Source organism: Geotrypetes seraphini, chromosome 4 (genome assembly GCF_902459505.1).
Source record: "Geotrypetes seraphini chromosome 4, aGeoSer1.1, whole genome shotgun sequence".
Classification (NCBI taxonomy): domain Eukaryota; kingdom Metazoa; phylum Chordata; class Amphibia; order Gymnophiona; family Dermophiidae; genus Geotrypetes; species Geotrypetes seraphini.
This window is the reverse complement of record NC_047087.1, coordinates 93,877,390-93,900,684: the sequence shown is the minus strand read 5'-3', so window position 1 is coordinate 93,900,684 and position 23,295 is coordinate 93,877,390.

Below are 23,295 nucleotides of genomic sequence, written 5' to 3'. Positions count from 1 at the left end.
ATGTCTCTTCAGCCCTCCCAGCCCAGCCATTGCAGTGATGGTCATCAGATGGAAGCCATAGTACACCAGGGATCTTTCCAGATACCAGCAAACATAGGTCTAAATTCAGTCACTAGATATCACTATTATATGATGACTAGGGTTTCCTCACCCTAGTGCTGTAATACAGTCTCCATAGCAACCCTGCTCTTGGCTTAGGGAGGATAATCTCTGATCTGGAAATTGAATCCAGGCCCTTTGTAAGACAGAACACATCATTCCCACCAAGTTGGTTCATCACTTGTACAATGTGGTGTAGCATTGCAATTTTATTCTTGGTTCATTTAATCATGCCACAGCTGAGCATCTGTGATATCATGGTAGGCATCACCTGCATATGCCAACTGTGTCATATTGACTAATAGTATGCATAAAGTACATTTCTGGCCCGGCAAACTATTTGATGAGCATTTGGTACATGCTCACAATTTGTTAAAACTTTTTTTTCCCCATAGACGGAAAACAAAACAAAGCAAGCAAACATCAAAATAATCAACTGTAGAACAAAACAGCCAAAACTCTGGTTACCATTTTCAGGAAAATTACCAGACCCATATATGTACTTTTTTTTACATATCACTTACGAACATATCACTTAGGGGTCATTCCGGCCGATAGTCAGCACAATGTAACCAGCCAGAAACGGCACTGATCAGTTAAATAGCGCTTAAATGGTTAAGCCCCCTTTTACAAAACCATAGCGTGGGTTTTAGTGCCGGCCGTGGTGGTAACAGGTCCGATGCTCATAGGAATTCTACGAGCATCAGAGCTGTTACCGCCACGGCCGGCGCTAAAAAACCACACTATGGTTTTGTAAAAGGGGGGGGGGGGGAAATGAATATTTCATGAGAAATAATTGGTTATCTCTGCTGAATATCTGTATCACACAATAACTGGTCATTTTCAACACTCAGCAGCTAAGTTTAAACTAATTCAGACTGCATAAATAGCAATCTATCTTTGGGACTATATATTTAACTGGTCAATGCTGAATATTGACTTAGCCAGTTAACTTTATAGCGGTCCCCCCCCCCCCAGATATTCAGTGCCCCAGATATTCAGTGCTGCTCACTAGAAACGGCCTGACATTGATTATTTGTGGGAGCTATCTGGGCTGCCTCCTGGAGGCTGACTATTGGGCCCATTCTGTTTAGTTTCCCATGTCATTTGTAGGAGTTTTTATTTCACCTTGTTTAGGGGTGTTAACAGGTTCTCAGTTTGAGAACCCAGGGATATAGTGAGTTCCCTCTGTTATTATACTCTCCTTTATCCCTTTCCCTTCTTTAGCTGATTCTGTGGTGTAGTGGTTTGGGATGAGGTGCTGCAGTGCCAGGGTTTGATACCCATTCTTGGTGAATGTGTTTATTTTTCCCCTCCCCAGCTGCAGCAATGAGCAACATATGAGTATGTGGGAGAATGTATCTGTTATAACCAATTGGTACTGTGCATATATGCCTTCCCCTCTCCTCCTGCCCCAATCCTTCTCATATCATCTCATTGTTGGAAGTCCTAGGGATAGCAGATGCAAAGAAGAGGTAGGTGCATCACATCTAGGGCATGATGGAAGACCAGGGTAGTTGTAGAGTTACTGTGGGAGGTACTTACGAGGCACTGTCATGTGTACCGGATGAGGCCCAGGTTGTCATGGCGCACCCTCCTAAAGGATTCGAGGTCCTGTATACCCCAAAATGCCTGCAAGACACAAGTTGTGAAGAATGGGGTCAGGTGACAGGCCTTTGATTCCACTAATCAAAAGAATGCAGGATTATGAGGGCACTTAGCACATTGTACTATATTTCTTATGACTATTTTGATGATGTATTTACATAATAAAATATTGGCAAGAATTATATAATCCTGTGCAATACACAGAGAAGATTTTCTGACTTTGTCCCTTTTGAATTGCAGAGATGTTGTGTAATGCTGCACACATGGCCTTAGAGACATAGCAATAGGCTGCTTGCAAGGAAGGTTGGGGGTGGGGGGTGGGCTACTTGAGGCTGAAATCATTGGGGCCCTGCATATCAGGACGCCATCGGTGTCATATAGTCCCCTGATAACTCTTGAGCCTCAAGGAGCAGTATGGAGGGTGTTCGGATTAGGGTCCAGGCCTTCATGGAAACATCACATCCAAACACATGATTCTCATGGCACAGGCACAGCTCCACTAGAGGCTATGGGGCTCAGAATAAAAAAAAAAACCAACGTCTAAAAATTGGCCTAAATGGCTTCTTGGATGATCAAAAAGCCTGATCGTCCAAGTACCCATAATCAAAGCTGGTTTTAGACGTATCTAAAACCAGCTTAGGCCTTTCCCCTGCCTCTAAACGCATAGAGCGAAAAGAGGCGTTTTTAGAGACAGGGAAAGGGCCGGGTTGGGTCCATGTGACTAAGGCCTCGCCCACAGGAGGGGCCTAAGGCTCCTGGGCCTATTCTGGTTGGTAAACACTAGAAAAATGAAGTATAGAAGATAGGAAGTGAGGCTCAATGGAAAAATCCACAAAAAGGAGTAACCTCACTTATCAGGGTTCATTCATAGATTGTAAAAAATCTTATTTAGTCAATGAGTGAAATTCTTTTACATAATTCAAATTTCAAAAAAGGCAATCAACCATTGATGAATCTTCATTCACTTATCCTTTATTGTTTGCTTGCCCCAACAATTGTATGTCCGATGGGACCCGTTTCGCCTAAACAGGCTTTTTCAAGGGTTCCAACAGGGAGCACTTATATTTGGTGTCCTCTCGCTTACGGGGCCGGAACTCGTGAACTCGCAGGCCTTGAGCATGCGCAGATGCTCAAGGTCCAGCAAGAAGAAGAGGCAGATCTTTAGGCACCGGTACCAACCTACAGGACATGCCGGTGCCGGTGCCCAGGCCCAGAAGATGGTAAGAAGCGGCGGGGGTGGGGGGTGCTTGATCACGGCGGGGGGGGGGATGCTTGATCGCGGCGGGGGGATGCCGGAGCGCGGGGGGAGGGTGCTGGATCGCGGGGGGGGGGGGGAGGTGGCGCTCGTATATCGAGCCACGCTAAGTTTCTGAGGTGCCGATTTTGCAAATGTTTTGCTTGCCTTGCAAAATACTCGCAAACCGGTGCACTCGTAAACCGAGGTACCACTGTATACACAATCAACTATTTTCTCCCACCCACCCACCCAGTGATAATTTAACAAAACACAGAAACATAGATTTCTCTATTTACCTTACCCTATTAGCCATATCCTTCCATCCTCCCACCCATCCCAAGTGTAAATATTTAAAAATCAAATTATGACAGAAATTAAATTTTTTTAAAAAAGAACAACTGCAGATTGTGGATGATGAAATGTATGTTTGCTTGTTGACCATCAAACCATGTGTTGAGCTAATTTGCACTCAAAAACAAGCTTCATTGCATTGATTAGCAATTCTGTTCTATCTACTTTGGTTTCATTGTTGTTACAATTACCCATACATAGTTTAAAGAACTTTATATAAATAACTCTCAAATTTAAATTTTTGTTGTCTTTTGCAATTTTATAATTTCAATTATAATGTGCCTGGAAAAACATTTGCTCCGTTTAGTGTGCTGGAGTTAAAATGTTTGAGAGATACTGGTCTAGCGGGATGTGTTATTGTTCGGGTCTGGATATCCAGTATAGTCATCTCTCGGCGCTTAGATTTTGGATGTCCAGTTCCCTTATAATTAATGTTGTTCCATTATGTCCTATTTGTGGTGGACATCTAGTCTGGGCAGCATATCTGTGGACATAGACGTTCTATCGAAAATACCTCTCCACATTAATGGATATTGCTGGCCTATATTCATGCATACTGGCCCATTTCAGGCTGAAGTGCTCGTCGGGGCTTTCCATAACCCGGATAAATGCCAGGCTTTGGAAAGTCCGTCCAGGAGTTCAGAGAGTCCTTCAAAAAGAGGACATGTCCAGGTTTTCCCAGACATCTGGTAACCCTACATTAGCACACCATAAGAAGCAAAAGTTTTCTAGTCACACTCTTAAGGAATATAGGATTCCTTTGGTCCTATTGTCCCTTCTGTTCATCATTAAACAGATTTCTGAAACATTTTTGAGAGATAAAACTGCCATAGTAACATAGTAACATAGTAGATGACGGCAGATAAAGACCCGAATGGTCCATCCAGTCTGCCCAACCTGATTCAATTTAAATTTTTTAATTTTTTTTTCTTAGCTATTTCTGGGCAAGAATCCAAAGCTCTACCCGGTACTGTGCTTGGGTTCCTACTGCCGAAATCTCCGTTAAAACCTACTCCAGCCCATCTACACCCTCCCAGCCATTGAAGCCCTCCCCTGCCCATCCTCCTCCAAACGGCCATACACAGACGCAGACCGTACAAGTCTGCCCAGTAACTGGCCTAGTTCAATCTTTAATATTATTTTCTGATTCTAAATCTTCTGTGTTCATCCCACGCTTCTTTGAACTTATACTATTGAGTTGAACGATACTGGATTTTCAAATTAGATTCAGTTAAACCTAAGTGTGAAGCCACTTTGCATAAATTCCATAATTCTAAAACATTTTTGTGCCTAATAGGTTCATAATTGTTAGCATTTATGGTTTAAATTGTCCCCAATATTCCTAAATAATATACAAAAGCCAAAATTTTGCTGTTTTTCTCTTTTCTAGTTCAAATCACACTTTTGCAGTGACTTTGCAAAAGCACACCTTGCAGAACTAAACTTTCATGTGAAGTACTCTTTGTGTGAAATGTTATTTAAATTCCAAATTAATGAGCTGATATGATGCAAATTCACATAGATGAGCTCATTAATTTGAAATTTTGTGAAAACCGCCATGCCAAAAAGGAATTGCATGCTGGTATTCTAAAATAAAAAAAACAAACTACACTTCACTGGGATATAGTTATTTTACACACAAGCTTGAGATTAGAAGTTTTCATGTGCCAACGGTATAAATTTAAAGGGATACTTGTCCCCATATCAGAGCCCCGTTTGGGGGGGGGCCCTCACATTCTGAGTGGGCTGATGGCTCTCCCCCCCCATCTTGTATGAAAAGGACCCCTCTCTGAGGGAATGCCTCAAATCTCTGGTTATCTAGTAGCTTCAGTACTAGAGAGTTGCATGGGGACAGAAATTTCACTCATCCCTGTCCACCCTCAATGGAATCTAACTTGTACCCACTCATATCCACTAATATCCATTCCATCCCCACCCTTCCCCACAATTAATCTCCTCTATACCCACCATTCCCGCAGGAGTCGAGGCTATTATTTTCTTGCTCTCAGCCCTCTGTTTCCTCCCAACCCTCCTATGTAGGGTTACTATATGGCTCCAGAAAAAGGAGGATGGATTAAAATATCCAGGTATTATTTCCATTGCTTCCAATGGAAGTAAAACCCAGATATCTCAGTCTGTTCTCCTTTTTCTGGAGCCATATGGTGGAAGTAAAGTCCGAATATCTCAATCCATCTCCTTTTTCTGGAGCCATATTTTTTCCAGATGGTATCCACTATTCAACCAATGACTATTCCAAGCCTCAGTCTGCATTTTCCAAGCCTTATTCTGGTGCTCCAATTGCCGCTCTCAGTGCATTCCAAGCCTCATTCTGGAGTAACCAGAGCTTTTGACTATACTCCCATGGGAATCTCATGGCAATTTTTTTCATCCTTGAGGGAATCCTGTGGAACTTCTTCCTTACCTGTAGGAATACTACGGATTCATTGGGATTCCCACAATCCCCATTCCCGTGAGCTCTCTACACATTATCTCCGATCACTCTCCAGCCCCATTCCTGGTTGCGAAGTAGAGAAAATCTTGCTTTGCCATCCAAGACTTGGCTACTCCAGAAGTTTCACTTCATATTGAATATAGGTAGTGGGTTATGGGCACCTCTTGCCCTCCTAAGTGCAGACCAGAAACGACAACTGCTTGAAGGGAACAAGAACAATCACCACTTGCTTCTGACTTGGTGCTGCATTCTTGCAAATTAGTAGCACCTGTCCACTAGCAATATTATTAGCACATGTTGCTTGAGGTCAGGAAATGCTATCTTGTCTTTGTTTCACTTGTCTTATATAAGCTGCTGCATTACAGGTCCAACAAAGATAAATCTTTGCCCAGTAGGATTCTGCAGACTTAATTAAAAAAAAAAATTAAATCACTTTTTAGAACTTTACTAAAAGAAGAATAAAATCAACTAAAAGGCTATAAGAGATAGATGCACCACTGACTTGTTGTATCTTGTCCCTGGAAGTCACTACCAAAATATGACTCACAGATGTGTTGATTCCTTCCCAAGGTAATCCTAGTTCCAGGTGAACTAATCCCTCATTTGTTTCCCTTCTTAATGAGCTCGAGAAAACCGTATTAAAGGTTAATGAGCTTTGTTCTGAGAAATCATTCTTTGTCCCAGATCCACCTGTTTCTCTAATTAACATGCGTGGTGCATTAATGCAAAGCATGTAAGAGATGTTATTTCTTTAGAATATCCTGCTAGGGATTGAATATCCTCAGCATTTAGAGGTTAAAATGCTGAATTCCTGAAAAAGATATTCTCTAAACATTTTGGGTATCTTTGTATCAAAGACAGATTTAAAAAAAAAAATAATAATAATCTTGCTCTCTTGTAATGTCCTCCGGGATTAATTACATAGTTTGAACCAGTCTCATAGGTGAGACCTGAATATTTATTTATTTTAAAAATTTATATACCATATACAACTAGGCAGTTTACAGAGTACAAAGATAAAAATTTGGGAATAAACATCACAAAGCAAAATCTTTAAAACAGCTACTCTTAAAATAGCCCACTATGCCACCGAAAACCTTGGACATTTCACAAAAATGCTGTAACAAATGTAGAGAAGAGTCATTATTTTCTTGGCCCTACCTATAAAATGTTAGATGCAAGTTTACTGGACACAATGGTAAAGGAAAAAATCATGAGATTGGCATTACTACTGCTACTATTAATTATTTCTATAGCACTACCAGACGTACGCAGTGCTGTACAGTTACAAAGAAGAAGACAGTCCCTGCTCGAAAAAGCTTACAATCGAAACCGACCAGACAGACAAACAGGATGTCATGGATTCAGTTAAGGGGAACGGTTAATCAGCTGGCTGGGATGGTGAATAGAGGAGTAAGGTTAAGGATTGAAAGCTATATCAAAAAAGGTGGGCTTTCAGTCTGCTTTTAAATGAGGGAAGGGGCTTGGCATTAGTAACAGAGGTTTTAATACCAAGTGATCATTCTGTACATCATGTGGAAAGATCTTCAAGTCTCAAGAAATGCAGTCAAAGACCACAAAAAGGTGGCAGAAAGACATTATGCTGGGCACCACAGATGCGATTTCCACGCTGTGTATACATATTACATCCTGTGAATTCCATAAGGAAGGTCTCTTTGGGAAGCACTAGCAGGGAATTAGAAAGACTGAGCTCATGAGATCACTCTCCACATACCCTGGTTTTGGAGTGAGATTCATTATTTAATGGTATACACAAAATTAACCTATTCCGAAATGTTGCCTCCAGGACATGCCTTTCTTAATTCAATAATGTTTTTATTAAGTCCCTTAATCATGCACATGTTCTCAGAAAATTAAGAAAAATCCTGCAAGTCCCACATCAGTAATCCAAGAAACACAAATATTCAAAACTCAATTAGTTGCCTTCCAGGCCATGCTTAATTAAATTAAGGATTCCATATGGGGAGCAGCACATGGAAAGAACAGGAACATTTTTACAGGGCACAACAATAGCTGAGGTTAATTTACCTGTTCCTTCTCCAGCAAGATACAAACCACTATCCACCAGTGACATTTTTTGTTGTTGTTTGCATAGGACACCTCACATGGAAAAACCCAATTGGAGAGGTTAAACCTTAAATCTGTGCTATAAACAACCAAGCCAAACAAAATATATATACTTCAACAAGAGAAACTAAATTTAGGGCTCCTTTTACTAAGGTGCGCTAGCGATTTTAGCACGCGCTGAAATGACGTGCGCGCTAAACCTGCGCTACGTGGCTAGAACACCAGCTCAAAGCTGGCGTTAGCGTCTAGCGTGTGTGGCAATTCAGCACGCGCTAAAACCGCTAGCGCAGCTTCGTAAAAGGAGCTCTTAATGTTGAGAAGGTGAAGATGTTCAGTTTATCACGCTACTACTTAGGACCTGAGATCGTAGTATTTTGAACTGACCATTAATAAAGGCTCCCTATAACAGCTCTTTTTCCATCATCCATCACCCCCATTCATTTATGAATATCAGTTGTGAAACAAAATGAATAAATGTTTAAGTAAATAGTGCCCACTGTAAAAACGCGTTTCTGTTCCACTTGCCACTATGAGGGGGTGCTGAAAAGTGCTCAGCCTAACCAACCAACTTCCTAAACTCTGAATTTTTTTTGACACTGTAGGCGTGGTTATGGGCGGAGAATAGGTGTGGTTGAGTTAGGCATTGTTAGGCATCTGACATAGGCACCGCCAAATTAGGTGAGTGAAAAGCTGATGCAATGGAGTGGCACCTAAGCCTAGATATCTAGGGATGCCCAACCCCCTCTTTTACATAGGTGCACTAAGCTTTTTAGCGCACGCTAAACACTAATGCGCCTTTGTAAAAGAGGGCCTAAGTCTGCTTAGGCGCTGCTAGGCGTGATTCTATCAGTGATGCCATTTTTTGATTGATAAACCATGCATAGCGGTGCCTACAATCAGTGACATAGCAAGGGTAGGAGGCGACCAGGGTAGTGGTGCCCCCCTGTGCTCTCCTCTCCACCCCACCCCCTGCACATTCCATGCCAACCCCCTTGCTTGTACCATGCCCCCATTTCACACTCACGCCCTCCCTTTCCACTCCGTACCTCTAAATCTTTACCAGCGTGTGGAGCTTCTCTGGACTGCTGCTCATGCTGGCGTTGGCTTTCTCTCTGACATCACTTCCTAGCCCTACAACCCGGAAGTGATTTAAGAAGGATACAGGCTGGCGTGAGCAGCAGGCTAGAATAGTTACTCATGCTGGTGAAGATTTTTAAAGTGGTAGGGAGGGGGCAGGGAATGGAGGGCACAAGCATGGTGTGAGGTGCAGAGAGGTGCTGGTGCCCCCACCAAGATGGCACCTGGGGCGGTCTGCCTCCTCTGCCCCCCCCCCTTAGTACGCCAGTACCTATAATGTAGGCGCCATTCAGCACTGTTTATAGAATCTGGCCCTTAGGGAGTTTTGTAGGATCTGTGATGGTGGGGCAGTAGTGCCCTCAAGTGATTGAACTAACGTGTAAATATGAAATGAAACCACTTTGAGCTAAGCTTGCGAACATGCTAGATACTACAATGACCTGGTGGACCATACTATTCTTATTGACTGTTTGGAATCTATTGGTATTTCGGGAAATGTCTTCCTGGGTAAAAGATCGTACCAGGTGTACCCTTTCTTATCATTGGGAAAAATTTTGTGGGGTTCTGCAAGGTTCGCCTTTGTTCCCCACTGATTAATATTTATCTTGTATCTCTGGGAAACCTCTTGCAAAGTTTAAATCTTAGGTTTTATATTTACACGGATGACATTACTATAGTCATCCCGTTAACTTGCTTGTCAGTCAAGCTTAAAAATTTTTTGGCGACCATTTTGAGCCAGATTGAATTCTGGATGATTGCCTTTAAATTGAAATTAAATTCAGAAAAATCTAAATTTTTTCTTACAACTCCTAACAATAAGATAAAAAAAACCCCAGTAATACATTTGAATGGACTTGACTATACTATAGAACAGTCTATAAAAATATTGGGAGTGACTATAGATAGATACCTTACTTTAGAACAGCATACTGATTAATTATTTAAGAAATGTTTCTCGGTGCTTTGGAAACTTTGCACCATTAAGAAATATTTAGATGAAGCTTCATTTCGTTTGTTAGTGCAGTCTTCTGTTTTAAGTATCCTTGACTATTGTAATATCATCTATCTGGGCACCTACAAGAAAATCCTTAAAAATTGAGAGTGGTTCAAAACACTGCAGTCCGACGATTTTTGGCCAAAAAAAATGGAAGCACATTACTCCCTATTATCAGAAACTTCACTGGTTGCCGATTGAGGCCAGAGTCTTGTTTAAATTTACATGCATTTGTTATAAATCAATCTTCAGCATGTCACCAGGCTACCTTGTTCCTCACTTTTCTTTGAATTATTCTAATAAGCCTACACATAGAGTTTATTTGTTTATATACCCTCCTATTAAATTATGTCGTTATAAGAGGTTTCTTGAGAGAACCCTTTCTTTTCAGGCTGCTAAATTGAATGTTTGGTTTTGAAAAATCATGCTAGGAGCTTTCTATTTTAGAAAATTATTAAAGACACAACTATTTAAATTATTAAAGACACAACTATTTAATAAGTTTGTATCCTAATGCACTCTTTGCTTTTAATATAATTATATATTTCTTATATTTTACAATTTGATGTATTTCTATTATGAATTGTATTTTTCACTACATGTTCAACTCTATTTGTTGTGAACCACCTAGAACCATTTCTGGTCTGGCAGTATATAAGAATAAATTATTATTATTATTATTATATCAGAAATTAAATACCCCCTCTCATCATCAAAAGGCAACAAAGCAAATTGAATGTTTTTCTCATGCATGGTCCTGGTCTACACAATATCATTCTTCCCCCACCTAGTCTTTCAACGTGTCTATATATACTTCTCCTTTACATTTTATGCATCTGGTGAAGTGGACTCTTGTCCTTGAAAGATTGTGCCTTAATAAATCTGTTAGTCTGTAAGATGCCCCCAGACTCTGTGTTTGTTATGCTGTGGAATATCTGCTTGGAATGTACTGTGTATGATGGACAGATGCAGTCACTGATTTCAATGATGGTAACCACTTGTAGCTTCTTCACATTCTGTGCCTTTTGGGGATAAAATCCTTTTTATTGAAAGAGGTCCTTTATCTTAAAAAGGAAAACCAAGACAATCTTTTATCAGGCAATTTACTGTTTTTAATTCTTCAACATAATTTGAAAGATATTTTTACACTCTTAGCCTACTTGAAGATCATCAGTTTGAAGGTCAAACATCAGAAAATTCAAACAAAAGCGGTAATATGAGTATAAATAATCCCTCATGTATTACACTCCAAAGTAATTACATTTTATAACTCGTGTTAATATTTTGCTCTGTAGCACTGAAAGCAGCACAGGATAAGGAAAGCTGAAAAATGTGGTAGCTGTGACATACAATATGACATATTGGAGGAGGTATTCTCAAAATAAATGTAAAAAGTTTCAGACTCATGCAATCCTATCTGCATTTCCTGATTCATTATTTCACAGATTTCTCATTCTCAATTTATTATTTAAACAGAATAGAATAATTTCAATTTTAGTCTCTCTCTTTTTTTTTTTTTTTGCACTTGTGTTTAGGAAAACATCCATTATGTATGTTTTCTTAGATTCATGCAGTCTCAGAAGACCATGGATGGATACGAGGGGTGCTGAAAAGTTCTCAGTTCAACCAAGAAAAGAATGACATGGATATGTTAAATCAATGATCTGAAATAATGTCAAAACGTAGAATTTTGTTTCTGCAAATTGGCACTTAATGAAATAAGATAACACTATTTTCAGCTACAGTGGCAAAATATGTTTAGAATTTAGGAAATTTATTGAAGCAAAATTCTCTGTTTTGACATTGTTTCAGATCATTGATTGAACATATCCACGTCATTCTTTTCTTGGTTGGGCTGAGAACTTTTCAGCACCCCTTCATACAGAGTTGTACTGATTGGGGTAGTGAAACTACCTAGTGGTGTGAACTCCATGAGTAGTTTTCATGTGTGGTGCTTGCCACACTAATGCAGAGTGGAAAAATAGTTTAGTGGTTAGAGCAGTGGGCTGAGATCCTTGGCATCCACAGTTCAAATCTCACTGATAGGCGAGTTACAAATCACATACATAAAAATCACTCACATAACATAAATAATAACAGATAGTAACCTATAATCAGCAATTAAAATTAACCTACACTCATATACAGACTTACTTAGATCAGAAAATTACCTGAGGCAATTCTATAAATGGAGTCCTAATTTAGGCGCCAATAGAGTGCATTTGTTACAGAACATTGGCACTAATAATTAAAAATTATGTGCCTAGAGATTGATTTGATTGATTCATGATATTGATTTGCATAGTGGCGTAGTAAGAGGGGTGGGGGTGGGCGGTCCGCCCCATGTGCCATCTTGGTGAGGGCACAGGCACCCATTCTCCTCTCTACCCCCACACTCCTTTCCCGTCCCCCTACTGCTGCTCGTGTGTGCCACTTCCCTTCCCCCGTACCTCTGTAACGTTCCTGGCATGAGCAGCAACTCCCAAGCTGCTGTCATGTCAGCATCAGCTTTTCCTCTGATGTCACTTCCTGGATCCACACCTAGGAAGTGACATCAGAGGAAGAGCCAACCCTGGTGTGACAGCAGCTTGGGGGTTGCTGCTCATGCCAGGAACTTTACAGAGGTATGGGGAAGGGAAGCGGTGTGTGTGCGGCAGGAGAGGTTGGGGTAGGAACGTGTGGAGGTGGGGGGAGGGGAGCGGAGGAGAGGGTGGGGAGGGGCATCACTGCCCTGGGCACCTCTCACCCTCACTATGCCACTGGATTTGCATATACTGCTTCCCTGGTATGCAAGACTATTTCATACATATTCATTGAAGATATCCTGAAAACCTGACTGGCTGGGATTCCCCCAGGACAGGTTTTGGAACACCTGATTTACTGGATACAGGATCACCAAAACTCATTGAATCAATGTTGGTTTGGCTTTGCTGTGTCTTTGGAATTGAGACCCATTAATAAACAAAAATAAAACAATAAAAAACAAAAGACTATCAATATATTTTTGACTGGCTTTCAGAGGCCCAAACCTTGAATTTTTATTTATTACTTTCTATATTTAAAACATTGCAACCACACTACTTAGAAATATTAGAAGTATAGCTCCCAACAGTCATTGGTGCAAATCAGTCTGGTTCAACCTATCCTTGAATGCCTGAGAGCCCATCTAGTAACCTTAACTAAACATCAACTGCAACCATGCACAGTGCTGCCTGGAAATCTCCCAATTACAGAATGACATTTTCACAGCAGGGGAAAAACTTCAGTCCTTTGTGAAACTGAACAGGACAAAAAGACTGCCATTCCATCTCACTAACTCTGAAATGAATTACTCTGCATGATATCAATTCTCTTGGAGCACCCGGAGTACTTCTCCTGTTGCTTCAAACTATTAGCAGATTGTGTAGTTAAAAGGGCTGCCATTTGCCTGTTTAATTAGTATATTCAGAAGAAGGGGTAAACTATGGGAAAAACTTGTTTTATTTATTTTATTTCTGTTTCTTATCATCTGCCAAAACAATCAGTTTGAATATTGACCCTGTTATTACAGTGCATTTTTGCTATTTGCGTGTCCAATATTCATGATTTTATGTATCCATGGGTGCATGAATTGTGACTGCTATTCGCCATTCACACCGCTGTGTTTGTGTATTCGCGGAACTGCGCAATTAAAAATTAGCCTTCTCTGCTCTCAGTTTCGCTTTCGCTTCTGAAAATGGCCACCAAGGCTTGGATTCTATAAACAGCATCCCGATTGTAGGCAGCCAACTGCTGCCTAACCAGCCAATCGGAATGCACATTTTCTTAAAAAAACCTCCGGAGGCAGGCCGCCTAAATTAGAGTTGCCTCCAGGAGCCTAGGGAGGAGTGCAAGCCTGCTTAAGGCTAGGCGTGGTTTTAGCTTGGCCCAGAAGTAGCCTTAGGTGGACCTAGGTGGCCGTATGCATCTCCCTAGGCCTGCGGAAGATGCAAATGCTGAGCTTTTCGCAGAAAGGGATCTCCCTGCTGTGATAAGTTTTAGCTACCACTAACGCGGCCACCTGCCCCCCCCCCCCCCTGAAAGGAGGGATGCCCAGTACCTCCTGCTGGAATCCCTCCCAAATGATCACAGCAGGAGAAATACCCAGTCCTTCCTGCCCGGCACCCCCAAATCCACCCCAATGTTCCCTGGCAGGAGAGATACCCAATCTCTTCTGCCAGAACTTTTACCACCCTGCCGAACGATTGTAGCAGGAGGAATGCCCAATCCCTCCTGCCCGGCACCCCTGAATTCACCCCGCACCTCCCTCTCCTGATGATACCCCCACCCGTGAATATTTGCTCCCATGAATGTTCATTCCCTGAATGTTTTCCCCCACAGGCCCTCCCAAAATGTCACCCCCACTCCAACAGGAACCCCCTAACCCCACCTGGACCCCAACACCCAAGACCCCCCAGGACTCTCTTATCCTGTTTTTGTTGGCTGGTTGGATGGCTCCTGCCTTTGTCCGGCCGGCAGGCTCACCTTCAAAGGATAGGCGGGCCTGTCCCTTCGTGGAGCATCTTGGGATGCACTGGGGAGGGATTTGGCGAGAGGCCTAGAGGATCTAGCCAATCAGAATCTTAGGCCACTCCCAGTGCATCCCAGTGCAGGCCTAGCTTTCCGGTTGGCCTTAAGTGCCTGGTCCAATCAAACCCTTAGATCCCTCACTGGTGCATCCCAAGATGCACCAGGAAGGGATAGGCCTGCCATTCCTTCGAAGGCAGGCATCATCCGTCCAGCCAACGAAACCAGGTTGGAGGGGTAAGGGTGGGGTCCTGGGGGTGTGTGGGGGAGTCTGGGTCAGGTTAGGGGGGTCCTGGTGGTGGGGTCTGGGTGGGGGTGACCTTTCAGAAGGGGTCCAGCGGTTGGGCAAACTTTTGGGGGGATGGGGGTGAACTTTCTGGGTTGAGGGTGTTGGCAGGAGAAACTGGGCATCCCTCCTACCTCCGACCATGGTGGTGGGGGGTTTCACGGGGTGGCGGCAGGAGCAATTGGGCGGCAGGAGCAATTCCTGCCGGGGAACATTGGGGTGGGTTCGGGGGTACCAGGCAGGAACGACTGGGCATCCCTCCTGCCAAGATCTTTCGGGGGAGGGGGGTTCGTGGTGGGTATCGGCAGGAGGAACTGGGCATCCCTCTTGCCGGTAGTTTTCGCAAGGTGTGGGGACAGGTTGTCGCTAAACTTATCACAGCAGGGAGATCCCTTGCCGCGATAAGCTCAGCAGCAACCCGGTTCTCTAACCAGCGCCTGTAACATGGACATTAGTTAAAGAATCAGGTTCTTTTTTTTTTAGTTCATTGAGTTTTATAATAAAAGAACAGCATCAACATTAGAAGTGCTGCTGTTTCATCGACTTTTCTCTCCTTTCACCAAGAATCAGGTTCACCAAGAATTAGGCGGACTTAGGCGCGATTCTCTATAGGATGCCCATGTGTAATTCTCAAAAGCCTTTTAGGCGGCTTCTGAGACTGGGCGTCCTATAAAGAATCTGAGTCCAATTGTCCAGGGAGTGAGTCACAAGCAAAACTCCAAAAAGAAAGAAACATGTTACAAAAAAAGCAACATTCTGAATGTTCTATATAGTTTTTGTAAAGTGCTGTTCCATGCAGGAACCTAATCCTGGTTTTCCTATAGGATCCATTATTCACTTTCCATGGTTTTGAGGAATCCCATGTATGGCTGAAATCTAACATCTATTTTCCCATCGACGCATTGTTTTGTTATTTGCGAATTTGCGGTTGGTGAAGATTTTCAGGAACCATACTGCTGCGAATAGCGACGATGCACTGAACTTGCTTTTTCTTTTCCTAGAAGAACTTAGTTCCCAGAGGCTTAATGGGGGGAGGGGGGGTGGAGGGGAGTGTCAAATGAGGACCAGCTTAATGAAGTGATCCATTGAAAAGGGTGACTTTTAGCCAGCTCCTAGGCATCAGCCTTCCCTCCTCACTCCAGCAGCCCCCTCCCCTCAAACAACACTCTAAGCCAGTTCCTATGGGGTTGGGACCCCAAATGGAGTCACATCATCAGGGCATAGGATTACAGAAAAAGAGTTGCCCTCTGAACCTCATTTGTGACCTGTGCTCAGTAGTAGCAGTTAATGGACCAATGAGTCAATGAATATTTACAGGCCCTGCCCCCTCCTCCTGTGTGGGCTTCCTGTTAGACAGGAAACTCATGCAGGGTACTGGGGTCTATGACTGTACACTGGTACCGAGGGTCCTGTGCTGACTGCTGTTACTGTTGCCCTCACTGCTGCTTCTGTCTCTGTGCTTTGGATAATGGGGAGGGGGGAGGGGAAGCAAATGGATTAGGGAGGGAAGAGGAGTAGAAGTCTGTTATTTTGTTTTAATCATCAACAGGAGTTATGTGAGTTTGCAGTTGTTAGTGTTAAAATGGAGTCATATTGGATAAAAGTTTTGGAAGCACTGCTATAAGCAGCTTATCTGGCACCAGAGCCAGCCATCTGTTAACAGCTTTCTTGCTCCTTGAGGCTTTCTAGGGGAGGGGGAGTTGCTAAGGACAAATCTAGCCCTTGCAAGGGACATCATGACACACATCCAACCCCTGTGCTCAAGTTGCTTAGCAGACGAAGACTTGCTTTGCCTCAGCTCCTTGGGATCAAAACGGAATCAACACTTCCTCTCTGCTGCCTTTCATTGAATCTCTGTCTTTTTACTGCTTTCAGTGCTACAACCTTAGGTCTCTTCTTTCTATACTTGCACTTTAACACTCTGCTCCACTCTCTCCCTGGAGGCGTGAAAGGGCAGGCTGTTAGTGTGTGATGGTAGCTAGATGCATGTGTCACAGTGCTAAAGCTTGTGTGACTTGGCTTTATAAAATTTGTGCAACAGATGTTTCTATATGTCCTATCTACGAGTGTATCTTTTATAAACTTGTCCTCAAAATACATTTCCATTAAACTTATATAAATGCTGATAATGTAAGACTAATTTATACTATAAATATACAGTGTATGGCATCCTTCCATACTTTTCTGATAGTAACATAAGCAATCATTTGGGAAAATGGCATAATTTAACAGACACGTTGCTAAGCCTTTACCATCTGTTCTGCCTGCTAATTACAAATCCTCCCCAAAACTTAATTCACAAATGAATCACTCAAAATGGTAAACATGATTTAAATAAATGTGTGTATTTGCTGTTCAATGTAGCATCCATTTGTAACATTTGTTCAGCTTTTAGAAATAGACCAGGGGGAAAAACGATGACCAGTTTTTATACACTCTCAGGAATCCCTGGCTGATGCATGGGGTAGCCGCTGGAGATGGAATTCCTGAGGTTTGATCTGATGTAGGCCTGTCAAAGCTTGAACACCAGAACTGGGAATTGAACATTAGTTTATTCAAACACTATACCTTACAGTATTCAGACCGACACCTGACCAGTAAAGTCAGGATTCTCAAAGTCCAGAAATAAAATAGACAACAGGGCCCTACTGGAAAAACGTGGCCTGGTGCAGTGTTCTAGAAACAAAGCAAACAATTATTATAGCAGAGCTAACACAAGCAAGAAACAAGAAAGAAAGATCCAACAGAGAACCAGAGGCAAGGAAGAAAATTATAGTGAACCTGGGACATCCTGCATTGGCCAATCAGAGCACAACATGACAACACATATAGGGGCTATCAATGGTAGGATGTGGGACTCATTTTCTAAAGAGAAAAATGTCCAAAAAGTGGCATATATTTTTTTCTTGTCAAACTCTTCCAATTCACTATTTACTTAAGAGGCTGCACCTGGAAGCCTTTGCGCATGCACGGCCGTCACCATGATGATGTCATACGCATGTATGTGACATCATTGCATCGACGTCCGCGCATGCACGAAAGCTTTCAAATGTGGCCTTTGAACTCAGGGAGATTCGTTTGGGGGTGGGGCTAGGGGAAGAGCAGGGAGGAGCAGAAGGCAGAACATGGTGGGACCGGGGGCGGAACAGGGCAAGGCCAGGCATCCTCTTTTCTCAAAAAGGAAATCAGGCAATCCTACACTTGACCGAGCCACTTCTCAATCACATTAAACAATTAATTTAAAAAGTCATAGCAGGTGAGTTCTCTTCAGCAATTTTAATCAGAAATCACTGTGTGAAAATGTCATTGAACCAGCAATCTAAACCTTCTGACTCCCCTTTTGTCCAGTGTGTCTGTCATAATTAGATTATAAGCTCTTCTGAGCATGGACTGTCTCTTACATGTACAATGTACAGTGCTGCCTGCACCTGGTAGCACTATAGAAATAATAAATTGGTATTGTTGCTATTCAAGCATCTAATGTTGGGGTAAAACAGCAAAAACTTGACCCGCCATCTCCTGATAAAGGATTTGCTGTTAAAGACGGCAGCCTTGTCCTCCCTCTCCAGCAGACATTACAGAGCATTTAAACAGAAACACAGCCATACTTACAGAAAATAATGTGGTTATCAAAGATATTAAGTTTGATGTCTTCTTGTTGAAAGATAAATTTGAGCAGGAAGAACCAAGGCTCACTTTGCTGAGAACCAAATTAATTTTTTGGAAGATAAAGCAGCTCTGCTGTGATAACCATGCACAAATATTACATATTCAAAATGCATTGGAGGACATCAGTAATCATAATAGGAGAAATAATATTAGAATTATTGGCATTCTGGAGCGCTCTGAAGATAAAGATAACATTACATTTTTGGAACAATTCAATGCTCAGTCTTTAAAAATTCAATCTGATAAACAACTAGAAATCAAGCAGGAACACAGGATTCCAACATGCATGTTCAACAAGCAAAAGTTGCATTTCTCACAGATGCTTCAAATTTTACAGGCTGCAAAATCTAAATCACCTTTAATGTAGAATGGCAACTGTATTACTTTCACTGCAGATTTTGCAAAAGAAACTGGCTCGGATTCACTATAGGTCGCCGATATCGGCAGCTGCTGATTGCGTGTCAATCACATGACAACACCCATCTGGCCACGACCCACTTCGGTGGAGGGATCCTGGAGGAGGGGAGGCGTGGGGAGAAGAGGAGATGCCAGCGAGGAGGAAAGTCATCCTTGCTGGCTGACTGCCTACAGCAGGGGTGTCAAAGTCCCTCCTTGAGGGCCACAATCCAGTCAGGTTTTCAGGATTTCCCCAAGGAATATGAAAGCAGTACATGCAAATAGATCTGATGTATAGTCATTGGGAAATCCTGAAAACCCGACTGGATTGCGGCCCTCGAGGAGGGACTTTGACATCCCTGGCCTACAGGATGTGACTCTCCTCCTCGCCAGTGTGTTGCGGCACATCTGAAATCTCAGGAGGCACACAGTTAGCGATACACTGCTTTAAAGAATCGCGCCTCCATGAAAGGCACCAGAAATGTAGGACAGGGTTTTCTGGGCCTATATTTCCGGCACCTGTCTTTGTTGTGAATTGTACCTACATAGGTGCTTTACATCACCTAACATCACTTATGGCATTAGCCACACTCATAGTTGCATTAAGCACCATAAAGCGCTTACGTAGGTGTGATTCCAGTGTCAGTAGATGCTTTAATTTTACAATTTTTCACCATTTTAATCTGTGTTTCTCGATTAACTTAGGCGCCGGTAGAGCACCTAATGGCATCTAAGTATCAATGCTGTTTATAGAATATTCCCCACTGTGGATAAATGTAAACGTTTCCTAAAGCCTATTTGCACCTGCAGTCATGAAGGCGACTCACCACAATGCCACTAAATCTTATACAGATCATAAAATGTTGGAGCAATATTTGGCTGCTCAGGAAGATATGAAAATGGCAACTACAGTACATGAAGCTGAAATTGATTTGGTAAATCATCTCACAATGGTAAGTATCTTTATTTACTATAACCGGGTCTTGGAGTATTACTTATCACCATGTTAACTGTGCTCAAGTGAGGCTCTCTTTAGTATTACATTACATTAGTATTTATGGATTGCTAATATGCCCTAGGACAGGGGTGCCCACACTTTTTGGGCTTGCGAGCTACTTTTAAAATGACCAAGTCAAAATGATCTACTAACAATAAAATTAAAAAAAACACAAAGCACACTGTACGCAGAGAAAATGTTAATTATCATTTATATTCCGGGGTTTTTTTCAAAGAGGTCAAGACAGATGACTTTATGCAATGTCACCTCATAACAACTATACAAAAATAGACAAATATACCCCATCTCTTTTTACTAAACCACTATAGCGGTTTTTAGCGCAGGGAGCTGCACTGAATGCCCCATGCTGCTTTCGACACTCATAGGCTCCCTGAGCTAAAAACTGCTATTGCAGTTTCGTAAAAGGGGGCCATAGTGCAAAATATAGACAGCAGATAAAAATTCTCAAAATGGACACATTTTGATCACTAAATTGATAATAAAATAATTTTTCCTACCTTTGTTGTCTGGTGATTTCATGAGTCTCTGGTTGCACTTTCTTCTTCTGATTGTGCATTCAAGCATTCAATATTTCTTCCCTTCTTTCAGCCTCCTGTATGCTTCCTGTCCTCCAGACCTCATTCCCTTCCCCAGCTTTTTCTTCCTCTCTCTCTGCCCCCTCTCCTTTCTTTCTTTCTGTTTCCTTTCTTTCTTTCTTTCTGTCTCCCTGTCCCCCCCTTTCTTTCTTTCTGCTTCCCTTCTTTCTGTCTCCCTGCCTGCCCCATTTCTTTATTTGTCTTTCTTTCTCCCTGCCCTCCCCCAAGCCGCCCTGCCCAAAAGGTTGATCGTGATCGACCAGTAGATCGCAAAGGCAATGTGAGTCGATCACAGAGCCTATCTTGGGCTCTGTGATAGACTCACATTGCCTTTGCCTTTTACCTGCTTCTCCATGGACAACATTTGCTTTGCTGATGCGGTAAACAGAAGCGCCGGGCCAACCAGCCTTCCACCCGATGTCAATTCTGACATCAGAGAGGAAGTTCTGGGCCAGCCAGGCAGCGATTTGCTGGGCCTGAACTTCCTCTCCGATGTCAGAATTGATGTGTGTGTGTGTGTGTGTGGAGGGGGGTTGGGGGGGTAGGAACCTGGTCGGCCCAGCGCTTCTGTGTACCACGTCGGCAAAGCAAATGTTGTCCATGAAGAAGCAGATAGAATGCGAAGGCAACGTGATGGGCTCTGTGATCGACTCACATTGCCTTCGCAATCTACTGGTCGATCGCAATCAACCTTTTGGGCATCCCTGCCCTAGGAGTTCAATGCAATTTACAATTTAGAAGAGCCTGGCCATATCCTGGGATTACATTATTTCATTAGGGTTCTTCACTGCCCACCTTATTCTCTTCTGTGTGAGGGGAAATTTGATAGTTATGCGTGTGTGATGTGTTTGTGTGGGGGAAGGGGAAGGTCCGAGGGGGGGGGAGGACACTTGTTCTGTTTTTGGTTCTGTCTATTTCAATTCTATCACCCTGGAATTATTGTTTTCTGCTTTTTGAGAAATTCATGGCCTACATATTTTTGTTGTGTAAAATAGTTTATGTCTTACCCACTTAATATCTTGTCACTGACTGTAAAACATATCAATCATCCCATAGAAAGGAAAAAGAATTATTGTACTTTAAAAAGTTTAACCCTTCTGTAGTTTGTCTCCAAGAATCAACCACTGAATCTAAGATACAAGAATGGGTTAAAGATTATTTCTTCTCCCCCAATAAAGACAAGACTAGTTTCATTATTCAGTGAAGGTCCCTGGATTGTTTTGGTTCTTCTGATTTAGAAGAAATATGCTTTTATAAATGCTTACATACCTAATTTGGACAGGAGGGGTTGGGCACCCTCCTGCCGGCAATCGTCGGGGGTGGGTGGGGGGAGGGGAGACTGGCGGCCGTAGCTGTGACCACTATACTAATCGCAGCAGGGAGATCCCTTGCCGCGATTAAGTATAGCAGCTGCATCTAAAGTAACCTGGTTCTATAATCAGTGTCTGTAACATGGACATCGGTTACAAAATCGGGTTTAGATTGGGCGGGTATAGGCCCAATTCTATATAGGACGCACATACCGGGCGTCCTAAACAAAATCTGGGCCTAATTCTTTTTCATGCCTTTACTGGGGTTATGCTTTCAATCATGGGTCCTTCAAAAGCTTATTTATACTTTTTAAAATTTAATCACTGTTAATCGCTATTGTCAAATATTCAATAAATGACTGTGCGTGTTCAAAAAAGAAAAAAGAGAAGAAAAAGAAGTTAAGTGCATCGTCTTCTTCTCTTGTTTTTTTGGGGGGGACAAACATAGTCATTTATTAAATATATTGACAATAGCGATTAACAATGATTCAATTAAAATAAAAAGTACAGCTACGATTTAGGGCTTCTTTTACTAAGCTGCGCTAGTGGTTTTAGCACGCGCTTAGCGCGTGCTACAATGCTGCGTGCGCTAGACGCTAACGCCTCCATTGAGCTGGCGTGTTTTTCCACGTAGCTCGGGGGTTAGCGTGTGCTAATCTGCAGCGCACGCTAAAAACGCTAGCGCAGCTTAGTAAAAGGAGCCCTTAATGTCCGAGTGTATGAGGTCCTTTTTTATCTGTACATAATTCAGTCATTACATGCTGTATTGAATTCTTTACTCTCCTTTTATGTGCAACATTTAAATGAAACATTGACTGCAGAGTCTGAATAACTGATTCATTAGTTTTCTTTTTTGAATTTGACAAAATGTTTCAGGTTTCTAGGCAAATGGGAACACATTTATTGACTGATTGATTGATTAGGATATATTTACCACTTTTTTTGAAGGAACTTAATCAAGGCAGTGTACAGCAAGTATATATCAAACATAAGCAACACACAATTACAAAGTAAAAATATTCAAGTAATATGCCTACATTCCATAATATTAGCATTTGCACTTTAGTATCTATCTTAATATTATCTTCACTTACAATACAATCCGTGTCCAAAACCAACAAAACCCCCAAAGCGTATTTCACCCCCCCCCCCAGAGAGCTATTTGGAGTCGAAACCAGTTCCCGTTAAGTTTTTAAGCTTATAACATTCCCCCAAACATGACCCACAGTGACACCAGGCCATGCTTCCCTTCGCAGCAGTGTTGCCTACGAGTGTTACATTTATTTATTTATTAACTGCTCATCTCCCAGCTCCAACTGAGCCAAACCCCATTTTACGCCCCGCCCAAAGCTGCGATCCCCTCCCCCAACCCCAACCCAACCTACCCGACCACATAAAACCTGTAACACCCCTCCAACACTGACACAAAACATACCACCAGCACACGTGGGAGAGAGGGAAGGAGGGATAATTTTTTCCTGAAGAGACTACTCTACTCTTCTCCTTTCCTCAAAGAACTCCCTCCATTTCTTCTATATCAACACAATAAGCAATAAAACATTTAAACAGGCAGCATAGGATGGAGCTTAT